Raw genomic sequence first — 18,964 nt, 5'->3', positions numbered from 1 at the left:
CATTCCCAGTATTTCGTTAATTTCAACTTTTGCGCTAAATCCTCATAGACCATCCCATATTTTCACTAATTCTTCGTAGAAATATGCATCACTCACACTTCACTCTCGTCCTGTATATAATATCTTTCAATCTCAGTATGTTAGAAGTGAACAAGGTCTCAGGACCGAAACGTTTTCTAATAAATACGTCTTAGTGTTTGCCTACGTGTTTTCTAAACCACAATTTATTATAGTTATACAACAATGTACTTGGTTAAAGACATTAAGATCAACATTATTTAGTTTATATATGGCACGGTTATTTGCCTGTCCAACATTTAGAACTTTGCATTTGTCTATATTAAACTGCTTCTGCCACTTCTCCGACCACTGCATCAGTCTGTTTCAATCTTCCAGGAGTGTTCTAATGTACTCGTCATAATGAATTCGACGGCCTATTTTGGTGTCTTCGGCAAACTTGCTCATGTCGCTCTTTATGCCCTCATCAATGTCGTTTATGTAGATTGTGAACAACAGAGGGCCCAACACTGACCCCTGTGGAACACTGTTCACGACACTTCCCCACTCTGATTTCTCCCCATTTATGCAAACTTTCTGTTGCCTATTTGTCAACCATGCCTCTATCCAGGAAAAAAATTCTAGTCCAATTCCATGTGCCTTAATTTTCCTCAATAGTCTCTGATATGGGAGCCTGTCAAAAGCCTTACTGAAGTCCATACACACAATATCATATTCATTACCATGATCTACCTCCTGAAATACCTTACTGAAAAAAATAATAAATTCGTAAGGCAGGAACGCCCCTTAGTAAAACCAAGCTGAGACTCGTTGATTAATTTATGCTTTTCAAGATGGCTACGAACTGCCTCGGAAATTATTGACTTTATAAATTTTCCCACTATGGAGGTTAGGCTTATTAGTCTACAGTTCGAAGCTAAGGACCTGTCACCTGCTTTGAAAATAGGTATCATATTTGCCATTATCCATTTATCTGGCACCATGCCAGTCTGTAGTGATATGTTGTTAGGTAAGACACATATGCAACAGTTAGACAACTTTATTCCGAAACGTTTCGCCTACACAGTAGGCTTCTTCAGTCGAATACAGAAAGTAGGCAGGAACAGTAGAGATGTGAAGACGATGTAATCAGTCCATCACCCTTGTAGTCGTAGAATTTGAGGTTGTCAGTCCCTCGGCCTGGAGAAGTTCAGTTCCATAGTCAGGAACTATCTGAAGATCAAGCGACAGTGCGAAGACTTAAATACTGTCGGAAGGAGAGGTGCAGAGTAGTAGTAGTAGTAGTAGTAGTAGTAGTAGTAGTAGTGAGAATGTATCCACTGAGAGGTCATGTCCCTCTCAGATCCAACACTTCTCACTTGAAAAGCTTGTCCAAGGTGTTTTCTGTACCAAGATGCCATGTGTTGCAGTGTCTGACAAGATGAACATCAAAATGGTATACAATACCGACAGGTTGTTAGGTAAGACACATATGCAACAGTTAGACAACTTTATTCCGAAACGTTTCGCCTACACAGTAGGCTTCTTCAGTCGAATACAGAAAGTAGGCAGGAACAGTAGAGATGTGAAGACGATGTAATCAGTCCATCACCCTTGTAGTCGTAGAATTTGAGGTTGTCAGTCCCTCGGCCTGGAGAAGTTCAGTTCCATAGTCAGGAACTATCTGAAGATCAAGCGACAGTGCGAAGACTTAAATACTGTCGGAAGGAGAGGTGCAGAGTAGTAGTAGTAGTAGTAGTAGTAGTAGTAGTAGTAGTGAGAATGTATCCACTGAGAGGTCATGTCCCTCTCAGATCCAACACTTCTCACTTGAAAAGCTTGTCCAAGGTGTTTTCTGTACCAAGATGCCATGTGTTGCAGTGTCTGACAAGATGAACATCAAAATGGTATACAATACCGACAGGTTGTTAGGTAAGACACATATGCAACAGTTAGACAACTTTATTCCGAAACGTTTCGCCTACACAGTAGGCTTCTTCAGTCGAATACAAAAAGTAGGCAGGAACAGTAGAGATGTGAAGACGATGTAATCAGTCCATCACCCTTGTAGTCGTAGAATTTGAGGTTGTCAGTCCCTCGGCCTGGAGAAGTTCAGTTCCATAGTCAGGAACTATCTGAAGATCAAGCGACAGTGCGAAGACTTAAATACTGTCGGAAGGAGAGGTGCAGAGTAGTAGTAGTAGTAGTAGTAGTAGTAGTAGTAGTAGTAGTAGTAGTAGTAGTAGTAGTAGTAGTGAGAATGTATCCACTGAGAGGTCATGTCCCTCTCAGATCCAACACTTCTCACTTGAAAAGCTTGTCCAAGGTGTTTTCTGTACCAAGATGCCATGTGTTGCAGTGTCTGACAAGATGAACATCAAAATGGTATACAATACCGACAGGTTGTTAGGTAAGACACATATGCAACAGTTAGACAACTTTATTCCGAAACGTTTCGCCTACACAGTAGGCTTCTTCAGTCGAATACAGAAAGTAGGCAGGAACAGTAGAGATGTGAAGACGATGTAATCAGTCCATCACCCTTGTAGTCGTAGAATTTGAGGTTGTCAGTCCCTCGGCCTGGAGAAGTTCAGTTCCATAGTCAGGAACTATCTGAAGATCAAGCGACAGTGCGAAGACTTAAATACTGTCGGAAGGAGAGGTGCAGAGTAGTAGTAGTAGTAGTAGTAGTAGTAGTAGTGAGAATGTATCCACTGAGAGGTCATGTCCCTCTCAGATCCAACACTTCTCACTTGAAAAGCTTGTCCAAGGTGTTTTCTGTACCAAGATGCCATGTGTTGCAGTGTCTGACAAGATGAACATCAAAATGGTATACAATACCGACAGGTTGTTAGGTAAGACACATATGCAACAGTTAGATAACTTTATTCCGAAACGTTTCGCCTACACAGTAGGCTTCTTCAGTCGAATACAGAAAGTAGGCAGGAACAGTAGAGATGTGAAGACGATGTAATCAGTCCATCACCCTTGTAGTCGTAGAATTTGAGGTTGTCAGTCCCTCGGCCTGGAGAAGTTCAGTTCCATAGTCAGGAACTATCTGAAGATCAAGCGAAAGTGCGAAGATTTAAATACTGACAACATCAAATTCTACGACTACAAGGGTGATGGACTGATTACATCGTCTTCACATCTCTACTGTTCCTGCCTACTTTCTGTATTCGACTGAAGAAGCCTACTGTGTAGGCGAAACGTTTCGGAATAAAGTTGTCTAACTGTTGCATATGTGTCTTACCTAACAACCTGTCGGTATTGTATACCATTTTGATGTTCATCTTGTCAGACACTGCAACACATGGCATCTTGGTACAGAAAACACCTTGGACAAGCTTTTCAAGTGAGAAGTGTTGGATCTGAGAGGGACATGACCTCTCAGTGGATACATTCTCACTACTACTACTACTACTACTACTACTACTCTGCACTTCTCCTTCCGACAGTATTTCAGTCTTCGCACTGTCGCTTGATCTTCAGATAGTTCCTGACTATGGAACTGAACTTCTCCAGGCCGAGGGACTGACAACCTCAAATTCTACGACTACAAGGGTGATGGACTGATTACATCGTCTTCACATCTCTACTGTTCCTGCCTACTTTCTGTATTCGACTGAAGAAGCCTACTGTGTAGGCGAAACGTTTCGGAATAAAGTTGTCTAACTGTTGCATATGTGTCTTACCTAACAACCTGTCGGTATTGTATACCATTTTGATGTTCATCTGTAGTGATATGTTGAAAAGATTAGTCAAAGGTTTGCTAAGCTCATCTTTACATTCCTTTAGAACCCTTGCATACAGTTCATCAGGGATTGGGGATTTGTTAGGTTTTAATTTATGTATTTGCCTTAAGACCATGTCACTTGTGACCCTAATCGTGAATAGTTTATTATCGTCCTGTTCTACATAATCTATTATTTCTGGAATATTGCTAGTATCTTCCTGTGTAAAAACTGAGAGGAAGTATGTGTTAAAAATTCTACACATTTCCTTATCACTGTCCATGAGCTGACCCGAGTAACTTTTGAGTGGGCCTAACTTGTCCCTGATCTTACTTCTGTATACCTGAAAGAATCCTTTTGGGTTAGTCTTCGATTCTCTTGCAACTTTAACCTCATAATCTCTTTTTGCTTTCCGTATTACCTTTTTAATTTCTCTCTTTAACTGAATATATTGATTTCTTAATTGCCCCTCTCCTCTTTTGATTTGTCTATATATGCCTCTCTTTTGACCAATGAGATGTTTTAATCTATTGTTCTTCCATTTAGGATCATTTTTGTTTGATCTGATTTCCCTATTTGGAACATAAGTTGTCTGAGCAGCTGGAACTATGCCAACAAAAACGTCATATCGGCAATCATCACCAGCTATCTGACCCATAGTCAGGTCATTCCAGTTCAGCCCACCCAAGTAATTTTTCAGTCTTATGAAATCAGCCAAGAGAAAGTCAGGGACAGAGACTTGATTGCCATTATTAGGGGAATTCTATTTGTGATCACTTTCCCCAAGCTCATCATTAACCTCAAGATTATTAATTAGCGTTTCCCTGCTGGCAAGAACAAAATCAAGCAGGTTATTTCCTCTATTAGGTTCTGTCACAAACTGCTTTAAAAAAACAATCCTGAATCGTATCAAGAAAGTCACTTGACTCAAAATTTCCTGTCAAATTCCTCCAGTCAGTCTGTATATAGTTGAAATCTCCCATTAGCACAACATTTTCGTATGTAGATGCCTTACGAATTTCGTCCCGTAGAAGTTTACTGCACTCCCTATAAGATTTGGGGCCCTGTAAATCACATCCAAAATTAGTTTTCCATGGCCCTCGAGAAGCTGTAACCAAACAGATCAGTAGTTGACACTTTTAATTTTATATCTTGTCTAACACAACAATTTTAATTGTCTCTGACATACATTGCTACTCCACCACCCTTCCTGTTGACCCTGTCAGTGTGGAATAATTTATAGCCTTGTATGTGACATTCAGAAGGCATCTCTCTTTCAGATTGAGCCAGGTCTCTATTATAGAAATAATATATATGTTTCCTGCATTTGCAATTAATCTTAGCTCATCTATTTTATTTCTTACACTCCTGCTATTAGTATAGTAAACCTTAAGGGAGCTAGTACCTTGCTGCCCTGTGCTGTCTCCCTTTGTTTGCTGACCTGATCTATTGTCTTTATTTATAACTTCACAATGAATGTCTTTTATACATATACCATTTTCAACCTTAATGTTGCAACCTACCAGTTTCCCACACACACACCCATATCTCTGTCTTCTATCAGTTTAAAATCCTAGGCATTTCAGCAATGGCCCTCTCAATCGAGTTTGCAAGTGATACCACCCCAGCCCTTGGGAGATGTACCTCATCCCTTGCATACAAATCATGTTTGTCATAAAAGTTGTCCCAGTTGTCAATGAATGGGATTGCAAGTTCCTTGTAATATCCGTCTAGCCAGCAATTTACACCAATTTCCCTAGACAACCATTCATTGCCCACTCCCCTTCTAGGCAAGATGTTACATATGATTGACTTACTTAATTAAATCTATAGATGACCTGTACTTATCTAGCAGCTCTTCTCTCTTACCCTTCCCAAAATCATTTCCACCAGCACTGAGACAGATAATAGGCTTGTTCCCATTACCTGACATATTATCCAACCTGTTGACTATGTCACTAACACCAGCTCCAGGGAAGCACACTCTATCTTTTACCTTCTTATTCCTATTATAGAAAGCACGGTCCATATATCTTACCTGTGAGTTAGTAACCACAAGGATTCGCTTACCTCTATTTGCAGGGGAAGTAGTACCTTTACCTTCACTGGCCACCGAAGTTCACTCATCCTGAAGAACAGAGAAGCGATTTCCTACCATCAAATCTCTCTTAACTTTCCTTATTTTGATGCTCTTCCCATTACTGGGAACCACTTGCCACTTGTAGCAGGTGCTGGACTGCACCTCACTGCTGGTAGCCGTTGCTACCTCTCCACCTACAGCCTCCTCGCAGCGAGAGACAGACTGCACCTCACTGCTGGTAGCCTCATTCCCCTCCACCATTCCAGCCACCTCACACTCACTCCCAAACCCACTGAGGTGAACCTTCAACCTTCTAATTTCCTCCTGGAGAAGCAAGACTTCCTCCTTCAGCTCTCCAACCACAATTTTTAAAACACTGCAAAAGCAAGCCATGCTTTGTAACCGTCCATACTAACCACCAAAGCAGCTCAGACAACCTTCCTCTCATTCATCCATTCTCAACCAGATAACCTCTCTCCCGTTCAAACGCCCACAACCAGACCTCTCTCCCTTTCGTTCTTCCACTCTCAACCAGACAACCTCATTCTCGTTCATCCACTCGCAACCAGACAACCTCCCTCTAGTTCATTCACTCTCAACCAGACAACCTCCCTTTCGTTCATCCACTCGCAACCAGACAACCTCCCTCTCATTCATCCACTCAACCAGACAACTTCCCTCTCGTTCATCCACTCTCAACGAGACAACCTCCCTCTCGTTCAAACACTCTCAACCAGACAACCTCCCTCTCGTTCATCCACTCAACCAGACAACCTCTCTCTCGTTCATCCACTCAACCAGACAACTTTCCTCTCGTTCATCCACTCTCAACGAGACAACCTCCGTCTCGTTCAACCACTCTCAACCAGACAACCTCCCTCCCGTTCAAACACTCTCAACCAGACAACCTCCCTCTCGTTCATCCACTCAACCAGACAACTTCCCTCTCGTTCATCCACTCTCAAGCAGACAACCTCCCTCTCGTTCAAATACTCTCAACCAGACAACCTCCCTCTCGTTCAAACACTTTCAACCAGACAACCTCCTTCTCGTTCAAACACTCTCAACCAGACAACCTTCCCCTCGTTCACCCACTCTCAACCAGACCTCCGTCCCTCTCGTTCATCCACTCTCAACCACACAACCTCCCTCTCGTTCATCCACTCTCAACCACACATCCTCCCTCTCATTCAGCCACTCACAACCTGACAATCTCCCTTTCGTTCAGCCACTCACAACCTGACAACCTCCCTCTCATTCAGCCACTCACAACCTGACAGACTCCCTCTCGTTCAGCCACTCACAACCTGACAAACTCCCTCTCATTCATCCACTCTCAGCCAGACAACCTCCCTCTCGTTGATCCACTCTCAACCAGACAACATCCCTCTCGTTCATCCACTCTCAACCAGACAACCTCCCTCTCTCTCATCCACTCTCAACCAAACAACGTTCCTCTCGTTCAAACACTCACAACCTGACAACCTCCCTCCTTCATCACTCCCTGCAGGTCATAACAAGTAACTTTGTCATCTGGGTGCATAATATACTATCAATAACAACATGAAAATATAGTATATACTATAAATCTATAAATAACCACTGAACTAACATTCGCAGGTTGACATAATGGATTATTTCTCTTATTGTTTAGGATTAATGAGTAATAACAATAATAATAAAAATAATAATAATAATAATAATAATAATATTATTATTATTATTATTATTATTATTATTATTATTATTATTAGTAGTAGTAGTAGTAGTAGTAGTAGTAGTAGTAGTAGTAGTAGCAGTAGTAGTAGCAGTAGTAGTAGTTATATTAGTAGTAGTTGTACTAGTAATAGTAGTAGTAGTACTAGAAGTAGTAGTAATAGTAGTAGTACTAGTAGTAGTAGTAGTACACAGTATTTTTAATACGAAATTATCCCTGTATTCCGTACAGTGTGAGATAATACGTATGTGTTTAAAATATGCCATCATGTGATGCTATGATAGGACATGTAACATAATGTGTCAGATCGCATAGGTAGTGTCAGGTTGGATACAAAATTAGCATCAGGTTGATGCACTCTGATGGTGACCTGGGAAGTGTTTCCACGCCTGAGTTGATAGTTCTTCGGATGTGTAACGAGAAAAGCTATCTAGAATCTTGAGCGACATATCTGACATTCTTCGTTCACTAGAGACACCTCTCAAACTTGGCTCTTGTCTCTTATCTTACGTTGCTGCACTCCGTTGGTGGATATTCAGTCAATATTCCACGGATATTTGTTGGCTTCCAGTGGTGTGCTCTTGTAATGAATACCTTGGTAACTGTGTTGACTCTACTGTGTTCTCTTGTGTCATGTTTCAGTGTCGGTGAGGCAACATAATCATGTTGACCAATATCGTTGTATAGAAGTCAGGTCTGGTGGTTCAAATTTACTTAAAAATTCTTGTGCTTATTACATAAGCTGGATAACGTAATTCCTGTAATCATGTTTAAAAGTAGTATAAATAACCCATTTTGGTAAAATTTATACTGATTTTTTTTAAGAAATGCTGAAGGTGTGCAGTATTTAATACTACAGAGCTTCAGCATAGTCTGCGTTACTTATTACTTATATAAAAATTATTTTTATAATAAATGTTTGCTTAGCCTCCTAGGTATTATAAACAGTTAATTTTTTAATTAATTTATGTGTGTCTACAACTTAAGTGAATTCTTGTCAACTATTATTGCGGCTGGTAATATAGGCCGCCTGAGTGAACCACTGATCAATCAGGCTGTTAGTAACGAAAGCATAAATTATTATTATTATTATTATTATTATTATTATTATTATTATTATTATTACTATTACTATTACTATTATTATTATTATTATTATTATTATTATTATTATTATTATTATTATTGCCTGAATGTTTCTTCCTTTTTTTTTCTTCCTCCAACTGCTCGTTTTAATTTCGCTCATACCTCGACAACGTCTCATTCAATAGGCATCAAATTTTCATTGATTATGTATGGTAACTAAGGTTAAATTCTTAGAACATGTGCACGTGCCCTATGCTCTATATGATTGAACCCATTTCCATCATCCTGAAATGGTTTCGATAACTTCCAAAATCCAAAGCGTCACAGCCTCGTAATTCAACGATGGGGACTTCTTCTGAATGGTTTTAATATTCAATGGCTGTTGCATCTTATGGTGAGGATGGTGCCCATCATGTTTAATTTGTGTGTAATCAAATTTGTCAATGTATATCGATAAATATACCACAACATCGAAAAAAACTGGTTTAGTAGTTACAGGAGAAATGGCCCGACGTAACTGTCCGGGTCACTCCACTGCCTGCATAAAAATTCTTCCAATACTGCATCTTTTATTTTTGCAAATATACAAGCACTTTAATCATCCACCAATAACAAAACGCCATTGAATGACTACTCACTGAATCAAATGCAATGTTAGCAGCTCTCACACGTACCTTCATAAAAAACTACTTTGACAAGGGAATGTAGATACCTGGGTACATCTTACTAATATTCAACGAATAGAAGAGGCAACACAGTGGGAAGTTAACCTGTTCACTATGTCAGGGTCGCTAATTAATACAGAATTACTTAACTCTGGGGAACTTCTGAGTGGTTTTAATATTTAATGGATGATGCATCTTTTGGTCGTGATAGCGCCCAATATGTTTAGTTTTAGTTTTTGTTTTTAAAACATGGATCTGATGGAATCCGTGTGATAACTGACGAATGTCTCGTTTGATCGCCTTCAGATTTTCAGCTCTGGTGTTTTCCAGAAGGTTCACGTTGTTCTGGAGCTCGAAAAACGCCAATTTGCTGAATTTATTATTTGTGTAGTGAAATTGAATTCCTTTCAATAAATATAGAATGCCTCTTCTTATCGGTTTCAAAATATTAACGTAGATGCATTCTTTGACGGTGCCCCGTGGCCTGGTGGCAAAAGCTCTCGCTTCACACGGTGAATTCCGGGTTCGATTCCCGGCGAAGGGTGGAAACATGGGACGTGTTTCTTTACACCTGTTGTCTATGTTCACTCATCATTAAAATGGGTACCTGGGTGTTAGTTGACTGGTGTGGTTCGCATCCTGGGACAAAACTGATCTAATTTGCCCGAAATTCTCAGCATAACAAGGGGCTTTCTATATAGTAGTATGTCATTGATTCCTGGAGGTTATTCCGGGGATCAACGCCCCCGCGGCCCGGTCCATGACCAGGCCTCCCGATGGATCAGGGCCTGATCAACTAGGCTGTTACTGCTGGCCGCACGCAGTCCAACGTACGAGCCACAGCCCGGCTGATCCGGCACTGACTTTAGGTATCTGTCCAGCTCTCTCTTGAAGCCAGCTCAATTTTATGAACATTATTTCCGAAATTGATTTCCATGAAATAATTTTAGGAAGCCTCTTTCGATCGTCTGAAATAGTTGAATACTATTGTATCCTATTTAGAAGAAAATTTATATTGATTATGTGGAGTTTGTAAGTGCCATTTCACCACTTAATCTCTAAATGGTATGGCAATATTTGGCATTACATAACTGGAGTATGCTTCATGAAGACGGGTAGGGGTGCCTTGACGCTACTGAGGGGCTCTTGATCCAAGGAACTGAACTTATCTTCTCCTTGGATCAAATATGAAGACCTATTTCATAGTTGCTGTGACCCCTGTGGTGTAGCTCTCTCCCCTGATTAGGCTAAAACAATTGTGAATAGCATCACCCTTTAACGAGTGATACTGAGTCTAACATGGATGAAACATTCTTGAGTGTAGGCCAGGTAGGTGCAAAATTTGTTGGTTTCTGTACAATAACTGGAGAATGTATCTGCTCGTTATCTTTAAACTTTTAGGTCTGATGTGTTTTCATGTTGAAGCTTCGCCTGTATTATAAGCTGTCTAAATTTTAATGTGTCAATTAAAAAAAAAAAAAAAAAAAAAAAAAAACTTGTGAAATAACTAGATAATGTAGTTTCTGATCAGAAACAAATCACTAAGTTTATTGTTTTTTTCCCCTAGTTTCCTAGTTTAATCTGCATAATATACTTGCTTGAGCTTATAACATCTGTGTGCCCTTGAAACCTTTGAAAAAATAAGTTTGCATGTTATGTTGCCAAAACTCAAATAAAATCTTATTTACTTTCCTACTGACTTAATTACCTGAAAGCTGATTAGGCTTATCTAGAGAAACGAGGCATCAATTTTGGCCTGTGTAGGTACTGCTTTGCATTTTCATGGAGGAGATTGGGAAAATTTAAATTGTGAAATCAATGTTATTATTTCTGAGTGTCGCATCCAATCAGCTTCAAGCTTTCACCGCTGTTAACTTGATAATGCAACTTCCAAGCGGCTTCCAGCTTAATGTGTTGAAGTATTTTATTACATTGGTCTAGCTGAGATAAGTAGAGAATGGCTCCTTAGTTTAGCTGGATACCTGGAGTTTCTTGGTAGAAGGTTTGAATTAGATGTGGGGTGTGTGTCCTAACTTGCCATTATATTGAAAAAAAATATAATATTAATTTCTATATGAAAATCTTCAGTACTAATATTTAACTGCATTTCAAAAATTATGTTGCACTCTGCACTATTCCCACCACTAGCACTAAGATACAGAGGACTGAGGTTATGCAGTGCGGTGGTACCTACCACGAATCATGCAGCGACCGATATTTATTTAGCTATTATTATTATTATTATTATTATTATTATTATTATTATTATTATTATTATTATTATTATTATTATTATTATGACCTCTACACAACAACATAAGTGTCACTTTCTAAGTAATATAACGAAATCTTACTCTCATGTAAAACTGTCATAAATTCACACATCACATACTAAAGGTACCATAAAATAGGCGAGTGTGAGGAGAAATGCCATAAATTTTACGAGCTGTTGCTGGAATACTGTGTTTATTTATTTAACAAAATTAGATACATCAGCACTGTGTGTTTGATGGCTGGGGAGAGATGGAGGGGAGGGTTGAGGCTGTGGCAGTGATGGCGGTGGCTGCAGTGGACGTGACAGAGTTACAAGGGAAAGACATAACAGAGGACTCAATTTTTCACCCAGGCTGTCTGCTGACAACTAGATACTTAAAAGTAAATAAATGACAGTCATGCATTATTTAGATGTTTGAGGCATGAATAAAAAAGCAGGTTCAGGATCTCTACATTTCCCCCAGTGCCTCCGGTCAATGGTGGCAAGAAGCAGATCGAAAAATACACCATAACATATTAAAAACAAAAGTATGGCAGTCACAGCAGAGATGGCCTGCCGTAACTGTTTGGATTAATCCACTGTCTGCATAAAAATCCCTCCAACAAACAAACAATACTGTACATTTTATTTCTGCAAATATACAAGCGCTTCAGTCATCCAACAATAACAAAATACCGTTTATTGACTATTCACTAAGTTAAATGCAGTGTTCACAGCTCTCACACAGACCATCACAAAAGACTACTTTGACAAGGAACTGTAGAGTACATCTTACTAAGATAAAACGAATAGAACAGGTAACAAGGAGGGAAGTTGACCTGTTCATTATATCGAAGAGTCGCTCAGTTGCTCATTAACACATAGTTACTTAACTCCACAGATGATGTAGCTGAAGTTTCAGCAATAAAAATTGAAAAACAGAAACTATTCATTGTACCTGCATAAGCCCCCAGATACAACTTCCCAACAGTTCAACTATTGAGCAACTCATTTAAACTCTGCCCCAAATATCTTATATATCTTGTGTCTTGGTGATTCCAATTCAAGACATTTAAAATGGAATAATGTAGCAAATACTGTTCAGATGAAGTCTCACACAAGAGAAGCATTGAAACTTTGCAATAAATTCTCTTTTAGCCAGTAAGAAGTAGAAGCAACAAGACGAGATAATATGCTCGACCTTACATTCACGAAGCTAGGTTATCATTGCTAGGTTATCAAGGCTAGGTTATCATTGCTAGGTTATCAAGGCTAGGTTATCATTGCTAGGTTATCAAGGCTAGGTTATCATAGCTAGGTTATCAAGGCTTGGTTATCATAGCTAGGTTATCAAAACTAGGTTATCATAGCTAGGTTATCAAGGCTAGGTTATCATAGCTAGGTTATCAAAACTAGGTTATGATAGCTAGGTTATCATATCATGGTTATTATTGTTACGTTATCATAGCTGGGTTATAATAACTAGGTTATCAAAGCTAGGTCATCATAGCTAGATTATCATAGCCAGAATATCATAGATTATTATAGATAGGTTATCATAGCCAGAATATCATAGCTAGGTTATTATAGATAGGTTACCATAGTCAGTTCATCATAACCAGGTTATCATATCCAAGTTTCCATTGCTAGGTTACACTTCCAAGGGTGTAGCTGTGTTATACTACCAAGGATATAGCCAAGTTATCATTCAAAGATTATCCTACCCTGTTTGTCATGCCCAGGTTATCATACCTAGGCCCTCAACACTCGGGTTATCATGTGCAGGTAATGTTACCAACGTAAATAGTGTATTATGCGTAAGTAACTGTACCCAGATGAGTATGTTACAGTGTCACCACTGCTGGACAGTGTCAACACTGCTGGATAGTGCCAACACTGATGGACAGTGTCAACACTGCGGGATAGTGCCAACACTGCTGGACAGTGTTAACACTGTTGGACAGTGTCAACACTGCTGGACAGTGCCAACACTGCTGGACAGTGTTAAAACTGTTGGACAGTGTCACCACTGCTGGACAGTGTCAACACTGCTGGACAGTGTTAACACTGTTGGACAGTGTCACCACTGCTGGACAGTGTCAACACTGTTGGACAGTGTCGCCACTGCTGGACAGTGTCACCACTGCTGGACAGTGTCAACACTGTTGGACAGTGTTAACACTGTTGGACAGTGTCACCACTGCTGGACAGTGTCAACACTGTTGGACAGTGTCACCACTGCTGGACAGTGTCACCACTGCTGGAAAGTGTCACCGCTGCTGGACAGTGTCACCACTGCTGGACAGTGCCAACACTGCTTGACAGTGTCACCACTGTCGGACAGTGTCACCACTGCCAGTGTCACCACTGGTGGACAGTGTCACCACTGCTGGACAGTGTCAATACTGCTGGACAGTGTCAACACTGCCGGACAGTGTCACCACTGCTGGACAGTGTCACCACTGCTGGACAGTGTCAACACTGCTGGACAGTGTCAACACTGCTGGACAGTGTCAATACTGCTGGACAGTGTCAACACTGCTGGACAGTGTCACCACTGCTGGGCAGTGCCACCACTGCTGGACAGTGTCAACACTGCTGGACAGTGTCAACACTGCTGGACAGTGTCAACACTGCTGGACAGTGTCACCACTGCTGGACAGTGTCACCACTGCTGGACAGTGTCAACAATGCTGGACGGTGTCAACACTGCGGGTCAGTGTCACCATTGCTGGACGGTGTCAACACTGCTGGACGGTGTCACCACTGCTGGACAGTGTCACCACTGCTGGACAGTGCCAACACTGTTAGAGAGTGTCACCACTGCTAGACAGTGTCAACACTGCTGGACAGTGTCAACACTGCTGGACCGTGTCACAACTGCTGGACAGTGTCACCACTGCTGGACAGTGTCACCACTGCTGGACAGTGTCACCACTGCTGGACAGTGTCAACAATGTTGGACAGTATCACCACTGCTGGACAGTGTCACCACTGCTGGACAGTGTCACCACTGCTGGACAGTGTCAACACTGTTGGACAGTGTCACAACTGCTGGACAGTGCCACCACTGCTGGACAGTGTCAACACTGCTGGACAGTGTCAACGCTGCTGGACAGTGTCAACACTGCTGGACAGTGCCAACACTGTTGGAGAGTGTCACCACTGCTAGACAGTGTCAACACTGCTGGATAGTGTCAACACTGCTGGACCGTGTCACAACTGCTGGACAGTGTCACCACTGCTGGACAGTGTCACCACTGCTGGACAGTGTCACCACTGCTGGACAGTGTCAACAATGTTGGACAGTGTCACCACTGCTGGACAGTGTCACCACTGCTGGACAGTGTCACCACTGCTGGACAGTGTCAACACTGTTGGACAGTGTCAACACTGCTGGACAGTGCCACCACTGCTGGACAGTGTCAACACTGCTGTACAGTGTCAACGCTGCTGGACAGTGTCAACACTGCTGGACAGTGTCAACACTGCTGGACAGTGTCATCACTGCTGGACAGTGTCAACATTGCTGGACAGTGCCACCACTGCTGGACAGTGTCACCACTGCTGGACAGTGTCACCACTGCTGGATAGTGTCTACACTGTTGGACAGTGTCACCACTGCTGGACAGTGTCACCACTGCTGGACAGTGTCAACACTGCTGGACAGTGTCACCACTGCTGGACAGTGTCACCACTGCTGGACAGTGTCAACACTGTTGGACAGTGTCACCACTGCTGGACAGTGCCACCACTGCTGGACAGTGTCACCACTGCTGGACAGTGTCACCACTGCTGGACAGTGTCAACACTGCTGGACAGTGTCAACACTGCTGGACAGTGTCAACACTGCTGGACAGTGTCACCACTGCTGGACAGTGTCACCACTGCTGGACAGTGTCAATACTGCTGGACAGTGTCACCACTGCTGGACAGTGTCAATACTGCTGGACAGTGTCAACACTGCCGGACAGTGTCACCACTGCTGGACAGTGTCAACACTGCTGGACAGTGTCAACACTGCTGGACAGTGTCAATACTGCTGGACAGTGTCAACACTGTTGGACAGTGTCACCACTGCTGGGCAGTGCCACCACTGCTGGACAGTGTCAACACTGCTGGACAGTGTCAACACTGCTGGACAGTGTCACCACTGCTGGACAGTGTCACCACTGCTGGACAGTGTCAACAATGCTGGACGGTGTCAACACTGCTGGTCAGTGTCACCATTGCTGGACGGTGTCAACACTGCTGGACGGTGTCACCACTGCTGGACAGTGCCAACACTGTTGGAGAGTGTCACCACTGCTAGACAGTGTCAACACTGCTGGACAGTGTCAACACTGCTGGACCGTGTCACCACTGCTGGACAGTGTCACCACTGCTGGACAGTGTCACCACTGCTGGACAGTGTCTACAATGTTGGACAGTGTCACCACTGCTGGACAGTGTCACCACTGCTGGACAGTGTCACCACTGCTGGACAGTGTCAACACTGTTGGACAGTGTCACCACTGCTGGACAGTGCCACCACTGCTGGACAGTGTCAACACTGCTGGACAGTGTCAACGCTTCTGGACAGTGTCAACACTGCTGGACAGTGTCAACACTGCTGGACAGTGTCAACACTGCTGGACAGTGTCAACACTGCTGGACAGTGTCAACACTGCTCGACAGTGTCACCACTGCTGGATAGTGTCTACACTGTTGGACAGTGTCACCACTGCTGGACAGTGTCAACACTGCTGGACAGTGTCACCACTGCTGGACAGTGTCAACACTGCTGGACAGTGTCAACACTGCTGGACAGTGTCAACACTGCTGGACAGTGTCAACACTGCTGGACAGTGTCACCACTGCTGGACAGTGTCAATACTGCTGGACAGTGTCACCACTGCTGAACAGTGTCAACACTGCTGGACAGTGTCAACCCTGCTGAACAGTGTCAACACTGCTGGACAGTGTCAACACTGTTGGACAGTTTCAACACTGTTGGACAGTGTCACCACTGTTGGACAGTGTCAACACTGCTGGACAGTGTCACCACTGTTGGACAGCGTCACCACTGCTGGACAGTGTCACCACTGCTGGACAGTGTCACCACTGTTGGACAATGTCACCACTGCTGGACAGTGTCACCACTGCTGGACAGTGTCACCACTCCTAAACAGTGTCACCACTGCTGGACAGTGTCACCACTGCTGGACAGTGTCACCACTGTTGGACAATGTCACCACTGCTGGACAGTGTCATCACTGCTGGACAGTGTCACCACTCCTGAACAGTGTCACCACTGCTGGACAGTGTCACCACTGCTGGACAGTGTCACCACTGTTGGACAGTGTCACCACTGCTGGACAGTGTCACCACTGCTGGACAGTGCCAACACTGCTGGACAGTGTCACCACTGCTGGACAGTGTCACCACTGCTGGACAGTGTCAACACTGCTGGACAGTGTCACCACTGCTGGACAGTGTCACCACTGCTGGACAGTGTCACCACTTCTGGACAGTGTCACCACTGCTGGGCAGTGTCACCACTGCTGGACAGTGTCACAACTGTTGGACAGTGTCACCACTGCTGGACAGTGTCACCACTGCTGGACAGTATCACCATTGTTGGACAGTGTCACCACTGCTGGACAGTGTCACCACTGCTGGACAGTGCCAACACTGCTGGACAGTGTCACCACTGCTGGACAGTGTCACCACTGCTGGACAGTGTCACCACTGCTGGACAGTGTCACCATTGTTGGACAGTGTCACCACTGCTGGACAGTGTCACCACTGCTGGACAGTGTCAATACTGCTGGACAGTGTCACCACTGCTGGACAGTGTCACCACTGCTGGACAGTGTCAACACTGCTGGACAGTGTCACCACTGCTGGACAGTGTCACCACTGCTGGACAGTGTCACCACTGTTGGACAGTGCCACCACTGCTGGACAGTGTCACCACTGCTGGACAGTGTCACCACTGCTGGACAGTGTCACCACTGTTGGACAATGTCACCACTGCTGGACAGTGTCACCACTGTTGGACAGTGCCACCACTGCTGGACAGTGTCACCACTGCTGGACAGAGTCACCACTGCTGGACAGTGCCAACACTGCTGGACAATGTCACCACTGCTGGACAGTGCCAACACTACTGGACAGTGTCACCACTGCTGGACAGTGTCAGCACTGTTGGACAGTGTCACCACTGCTGGACAGTGTCACCACTGTTGGACAGTGCCACCACTGCTGGACAGTGTCACCACTGCTGGACAGTGTCACTACTGCTGGACAGTGTCACCACTGTTGGACAGTGTCACCACTGCTGGACAGTGTCACCACTGCTGGACAGTGTCACCACTGCTGGACAGTGCCAACACTGCTGGACAGTGCCAACACTGCTGGACAGTGTCACCACTGCTGGACAGTGCCAACACTACTGGACAGTGTCACCACTGCTGGACAGTGTCACCACTGCTGGACAGTGCCAACACTGCTGGACAGTGCCAACACTGCTGGACAGTGCCACCACTGCTGGACAGTGTCACCACTGTTGGACAGTGTCACCACTGCTGGACAGTGTCACCACTGTTGGACAGTGCCAACACTGCTGGACAGTGTCACCACTGCTGGACAGTGCCAACACTGCTGGACAGTGTCATCACTGCTGGACAGTGCCACCACTGCTGGGCAGTGTCACCACTGCTGGACAGTGCCAACACTGCTGGACAATGTCACCACTGCTGGACAGTGTCACCACTGTTGGACAGTGCCAACACTTCTGGACAGTGTCACCACTGCTGGACAGTGTCACCACTGCTGGACAGTGTCACCACTACTGGACAGTGTCACCACTGTTGGACAGTGCCAACACTGCTGGACAGTGCCAACACTGCTGGACAGTGCCAACACTGCTGGACAGTGCCAACACTGCTCTACAGTGTCACCACTGTTGGACAGTGCCAACACTGCTGGACAGTGCCAACACTGTTGGACAGTGCCAACACTGCTGGACAGTGCCAACACTGCTGGACAGTGTCACCACTGCTGGACAGTGCCACCACTGCTGGGCAGTGTCACCACTGCTGGACAGTGCCAACACTGCTGGACAATGTCACCACTGCTGGACAGTGTCACTACTGTTGGACAGTGCCAACACTTCTGGACAGTGTCACCACTGTTGGACAGTGCCAACACTGCTGGACAGTGTCATCACTGCTGGACAGTGCCAACACTGCTGGACAGTGTCATCACTGCTGGACAGTGCCAACACTGCTGGACAGTGCCAACACTGCTGGACAGTGCCAACACTGTTGGACAGTGCCAACACTGCTGGACAGTGCCAACACTGCTGGACAGTGCCAACACTCCTCTACAGTGTCACTACTGTTGGACAGTGCCCTCTAGGGATACTTTACTAATTAATTAATACCT

The sequence above is a fragment of the Cherax quadricarinatus genome, chromosome 13 (assembly GCF_038502225.1).
Source record: "Cherax quadricarinatus isolate ZL_2023a chromosome 13, ASM3850222v1, whole genome shotgun sequence".
NCBI lineage: Eukaryota > Metazoa > Arthropoda > Malacostraca > Decapoda > Parastacidae > Cherax > Cherax quadricarinatus.
The sequence above is the reverse complement of the archived record's forward strand: the minus strand, read 5'-3'. Positions refer to the sequence as shown.